The following is a 6,955-nucleotide window of genomic DNA, read 5'->3' on the forward strand; positions in this document are numbered from 1 at the left end:
TTTTTAAAAAGGATTCCTATTCCGTAAATGAAAATATTCACAGGTGTTTATAATGGTCTTGGATGCTATATTAAGAATATTTTTTCCCTGATTCAAAAATATCGATTGCTGAGTTAAATAGTTAATTTTTCTCCATAGCGCTTATTTGAGAGTTACTAGGAACAGTTTTTCCTTTCTATAAATAGAATAATCATAAAACAAACATACCTTTAAGATTTAACACTTTATTTAAAGCAATGCAAAAAATAATTTTTATATAAAAAAAGTAATTGCGCATTCAATTTAAAAATTATTTAAGAAATAAGGTATCATTTTTAAACATCTATCGGGATATAAATACGGGTTGGTCACGAGATCAAATTCCATAAAGCCCGAAGGGCTTTATGATAAATTTGATCTCGTACCAACCCGTATTTATATCCCGATAGATGTTTTAAAATGATACCTTATTACTTATATTTACATTTGTGACTTCTTCATATTATATATTAGCCTGATTATAACTTTAACGCGTGAAATGTTTTATTTTTTCAAACTCAACGGCACGAGTTTGATCTATTGATTGCGCGTCAATCCTTTATGACGTCACTGAGAAATTACGTCGAACGTTTATGACGCGAGGAACCTGTGTTTATACGGATATAGATACGCGTTGCTTTTAATAGTGTTATATAAAAGAAAACATTTGCAAATGTAAATATTTTAATTTATACTAATGAATTCAAGTATGAGAGAAGAGCTTATAATTACCTACGAAGCCTATAACGAGTGCTTGTGAATGTTAAGAACAGTGTTGAAAAACTTTCTGCGATTGTATACAGGCTGTATGCTTTTACTTCTATATGGAAGTAAATCCTTAAATTGAAAAAGTAATGATTAAATCTTTCTCTCTCTCTCTCTAGTTCTCTAGCGATGCATGTCTCAAGTCAAATTTGTTACCTAAAGGCTTAATCCTCTAAGAAATATGCGCATCATCATGCATTAAATAGATTTGTGTTTTTTTTTTTAAAAAAACCTTCCGGGTTGTATTGCAATCTTCTAAGTATTTCAAACGGATGTGATCTCTTAGCTATATTTTTATTGCGAATATACAGAAAAACCTAGCTATTTAAATTTAAAAAAAAATAGTAAGATAATTTACCAATTGCTTGCCACACAATTTTCTTTTTTTTTTTAAATTGCACAATATTTATCCTTACAAAATGGAGATAAGAACAACATCAAACTACGCATTTAAAGATCCATAAAGAAAGTTGGGTCGATCTGAATCACGCCATTGAATTTACGATAGAGGTCACGACAGGTTAACATGAATGATGGAATCAATTTTTATTTTTTGCCTCTGCTCTTTGTTGTTCGGGAAATTTAATGCACACAAAGCTAACGTGATACCTAGGTAAAATGGTTTTTTTTTTTTGGTTCATCAGATAAACTAAGGAGACCTTTCAGTGTATGATAATGACTTAAATTTCAGATTGCATTTTTTTTTTAAATTGCTGGATTCGTGAATTTAATCTTAATTAAAAAATGTCAAAGATAACAGTGACTGATAATATCAATTGAACTATTAAATACTTACCATGGTGTATTACACAATTGATTTTTTTTTAATCTTATCAAGACTTGCATTTAAAAAAAATGTATTAATTTACTCTACTTTAGAAAAGGAAGTTTTCATTTCCTGCTCTTCTTTTTAATTAAATTGCTTTTGATAATACATCCTTAGATAAGTATTTCAAATAGCATTTGTTTTTCACATATATCTGAACAGATGAATAAAGGAATAAAAAATAAGAATACCAATATTATATATATATAAACCTCCTTTGTTAAGTAAATTTTAAGAAATTGCTCTATTACAAACAGAAAATCTTATTAATAGTATGTGGTATGTACCACCCGAGCATAAATGGTTGATAGAGATTAATTTGCATTTATATTCCAAAATGTCCAAAATCATTCAGTCATCACTCCTCATAGGTCATAGGTTATGTTTGTGTAACATGATGTGCTTCTGTTTTTTTTTTTTTTTTTGTAATTTTCTTATATTTTCTCTCTAAACATAACATGCCTCCGATATCTTTCAATAATTAAAAATTTTGTTTTAAAATGGACTCTTTTTCACTGTTATTTGCTTTTATAGATATGGAAAAGATTTAGGCTCGTTAAGAAATGCCAATTGCAATAATAAAAAAGGATAACTGTGTACAGGGAAATTTTTGCCCCCGTTTTATTTTTGTCCCTTTCGCCCTACTCACACTTGGGCAAATTTAGAACGGGGCGAATTCGAAGAACACAGCATTATTTATTAAACAGAACTGTGACTGTACGGATTTAAAACGGGAAAAAAATGTTTGCAAATGTGAAAGGGCGAAAATAACCCTGTATACAGTAGTATCGTGTATAGAATCTATAATTTCTGCAGTAAAAATTTTCTAAATTCGGAAAACATAGCATTCAGAATGGAATCAATCGAAGCAAGTTAACGTATGGAATTAGAGCAGCTATTTGAGAAATTATATTCTACTATCAGAATGAAGAATCTGAATAGTTTTGTTAGATATTACAGTCAAGAAAACGTTATTATGTATTTGTAAAACATCAGAAGATGATAATGAAAGCGCTAACTTTTTAACCTGTGTTGCCTTTCTTTTTTTTAATTTTATCTATATAAAAACCGGACACTGCGAATGTTTCAAATTTCGATATATATATATATATATATATATATATATATATATATATATATATATATATATATATATATATATATATATATATATATATATATATATATATATATATATATATAACAGTTTCTTTATAGCATAGGTTTCAACAAGGTGTAATGTTTTGAGAGAATGCTTTGGTTGTTTTTCCTAATCTTTCAAATTGCTGAAAATGTCAATTTTCCAAAATTTTCCAGCTGTTGCCATGGAAACCAAGACACAAAGCAATTTGATATGTTTCTGTTTTCAAGCAGTAATAATTTTCAAAGTTTCATCAAAATTGGTGACGATACGTGGCAAAGAAATTTACGTGGTTGCATAATATGGCAATTAAAATCACCATGAGAAACCAGTGCATGAGTAATTATATGTATTTTTCTCAAGTTGATGTGTGCTGTATTTTATTACTAATTATATTTAATCAACATAATTATACATACCCTGTACCACAACACGTCCTGTAACAGCCCTCGACCAATATCAGCCTTCGGCCCTGTGGATGATATTGGTGTCTCGGGCTGATAAAGGATGGAAAAGGGTACGTATTATTCTCTATTTATTTATTTCCAAGCAAATTAATTTTACTGTTTGTTAATTATTTCTTATCAATCAAAGAAACAGCTTCAGGTAACCGTCTCTCGTTGCGCCCTTTCAGTGGTTACTTTATTTTCCTACCTCATTCTCAGGAATAACTATTTGTTTTCTTCTCCTACCATTCCTAATTCTTTTTTTCAGGTCCTGCAATGAATAATAGTCTTTATAATTTATGCAGTTGTTAGATAGCTAAAGTACGTACAAAAATTACATCATTTTAGTTTGGAGGAAACAAAACTATTAAAAGAAAATCAAAATACAAATATAGACCTATATGCAGTTTTCAGAAGAAAATAACAGGTATCATAATATTAGTAGTTACATACATTAAATACAATTAAAATGAACAGAAAAGTTACATATACTTTGGCGAACATGACACAGGGGAATACAAACATCATCAGTTCTGTTTTATATCCTTGTTTGACAGAAATGGGTTAACTACAAAACATTGCAATTATATTTTAAATGCCTTAATCATACATTATGAACAAAATATATGGAAGGCCAAAAGGATATATATACTACTTGGGGATGCATAACACTCTATTATAGGCCTATAGTTAGTAGAGAGTCAGTACATAAACATCAGGGACTTAGTGTTTTCGTATTTGTTCATAAAATAAAAAAAAGTTGATGTTAACATAAGTATACTGTGTTAAGTACCATTATAATTAAAATACAAGCTATCAGTACGTGTAATTCCACCTTATTTCTTCTATTCATGGTAACTTCCTTGTTCATTTTGTAGTTTTCATTTTGTCAATTGTATATTATTCTTAACAATGTGTCTTTTGCTTTGTTTTGTCCATTGGTAGTTGATAGTCCATGTCATATTGTGAGTTATAAGAAAAGAAATACGTATATATTTAACGCTGCATTTTGGACTAGGTCCGCTTTGAACTGTTTGCATAAATTGAATCTGCAAAAATCTACTTGAACAAAATTAACCATCCCCTTACCATCATAATAATGTAAAATACAATGAAGGGGGAAAATATTGAGGACTTTGTTAATTACAACATTATTTCTCTGTAGAAAATATTTTGAATAAGTTTGTTTTCGAATCATTTATCAAAAACAAGAACCCCCCCCCCCCCCCAAAAAAAAAAAAAAAATCCAAAGCAAAAAAAAAAAAAACAAAAACAAAAACAAAAAACAAAAACGAAAACAAAAAAACAAAAAAAAAAAAAAAAAAAAAAAAAAAAAAAAAAAAAAAAAAAAAACATTACCTACCATCACTTCGTGTTTCGTTGAGAGGAAAATAGTGACCGACGCTATTGTTTCTTCCCGCCAAACAATTGAGTCAAAATGACCATCATATGGCCAAAGTTAACTAGAGCTAGGATTCAGATAGCCGAATTATGTTTTGACTACCTGAACGAAAGAAAATGACTTCAAATTTGGTCAACGTGAATAATTTATGTTTTCAGTGAATGTAGCGTAATTTCATTTGTTTTTAAGAAGTGCACAGCTACTAACGCGAGGGCACAACCAGCAAATTAAATTATCTGCAACCAAAATATACAGCTTGTTTTATGTTTTTCTTTCCTTCTTTTTTTTTTGAAAGACAAACGACCATATTTTTATTCCGTAGAATTTCCTAAAGATATTTTCAGCAAAAACTGTCTGGACGGCAATACTTATTGGGGGGGGGGGGGCTTACATTTTTGCAAAGAAAACTTCACCCTCCTTATTTTATGGCAAAATATAAAGTGAACACAAAACTGCAATTTAAGTTGTACTATTTTATTAACAGTAACGTTTGTAATCTTTATAAGCCCTTATCTTTCATTATTTTAAAAGTTTTAAAAAAGCATCTAAATATGTCGAAAATACAACATGCCAGGATATATTTTATAGTACTATATAATATATACATAATATATACACGTCCTAAATTTCAAAGTATTTAATTGAATAGTAAAAGAGATATAGCATTTAAAGTATTAGCCTGACTTTCAGCATGCATGTCCCTGCATCATCTTTGATAGAAGCATAATTCTGGGACCCATTATACCTACATGTATCTATATTCTAAATTTCATTCTGTTTTATTGAAACCTAAAGAAGTTGTAGCCATTTAAAGTTTCAACTAACCGAATCGCAACAAACTGACATGGGCGTGCTTTTACGAATTTCTATAATAGAATTTATTAAAAAACTTATAATGTATACCTATGATTAAAATTCCAAAGTATTTATTTTTTCAAGAAACAAGGGAGGTTTTCCCATTGTGCGCGCGCGCGCGCGTGTGTGTGTGTGTGTGTGTATCAGCCAGTCAGAGCAAAATGCATGTGCATATGCTGGAGATCATCCTTATTTTACCATTTCTGGACAACTAACATGTTGGAGTTTATCTCGCCACTTATTAACAGTTTATTATTTCCTGCACACATTATTCTCCAAAGAGATTTGTTAGAACCCTGAATTGTACATGAAAACATTATCTCCGGGCTTTCTTTTGAATGTAAATCTTGTTTGACTGTTTTGGCCTCTTCACAGGATATATGACCTAGCAAACGAATGATTTGATCGTTTTCAATTTCACTGCATACAAAACGTGGATGAACACACTTTTGGAGATTTAAATCTGTTTTGAAATTTTCGTTGATACACTCATAATTCAATATACAGTCAAACCTGTATTAAGCAGTCACCTTCGGGAATCATTAAAAGTGACCTTTATAGAGAGGTGACCTTTGAAGAGAGGTTCATCTTTTTCAAGAAAATTCTTTTTCAATTTATGTTAGTTCCATGTTTTACAATACTACATCATAGAATATTAAAGAAGGATGTGTATTGGACATCAATGGTCTCACTATTTTTTTTTAAATAAATTTTTAATAGTCTCAAGAATAAGTTCAAGCTAAATTTGATGACAAAAAAATATGTGAGTTTAATAGGGCATTATCCTCCATCCAAACAACAACAAAACTTTCTTTTATTATAAGAAATTATCATGCATTTTTATGCATTTTATCATATATTTTTATCTAAACTGCATCTTAAAAAACACGTTTAGTTACGTAAAATTAACAATTGTATGTTTAAAAATACATAAATCATTGCGTAATAAACAGAAAAGTCATGTACTCTCAGTTGATCAAAGCAGTGCACAATACAAATTGATATCAAATTCACAGGTGTTATGAGCAATGAAGCGTGACTAATCCTAACGATTGTCTTACCTAGGTGAAAATCACGAGATAATCAGGACACATTGTGTATACAAAACAGTTTTAGGGTTTCTACAAATAATACGTTTCCTAGGTGTTAAAAACTGCCTGCCATGCGTTTACACAATAACACCTATCGGAGTTGGGCATGCCAAACGTGAACTAATAATTAGGAAACACCTAAATATTATACCCATTAATAGATAAATAAGGATGCGTTGTTTTTTAAATATAACTCAGAATTTTTTAAACCAGATTCCATTTCCATAATGTAAGATTTTCACAAGTTCGTTTTTCTGATAACCATTTCGGTCATTAACATCCTTATTTGAGTTTTCTTTAAATAAAATAAATAAATTATCCAATATTTAAAACAGTTTTAATTAGGTTAATTAATTTCCCATGATCTCGCCATACTAGACTAATCATTTACATTAGTGACAAAAATTGGGA

Source organism: Saccostrea echinata, unplaced genomic scaffold (genome assembly GCF_033153115.1).
Source record: "Saccostrea echinata isolate AGI-Se365-2 ecotype Australia unplaced genomic scaffold, CSIRO_AGI_Sech_v1 ptg000058l, whole genome shotgun sequence".
NCBI classification, from domain to species: domain Eukaryota; kingdom Metazoa; phylum Mollusca; class Bivalvia; order Ostreida; family Ostreidae; genus Saccostrea; species Saccostrea echinata.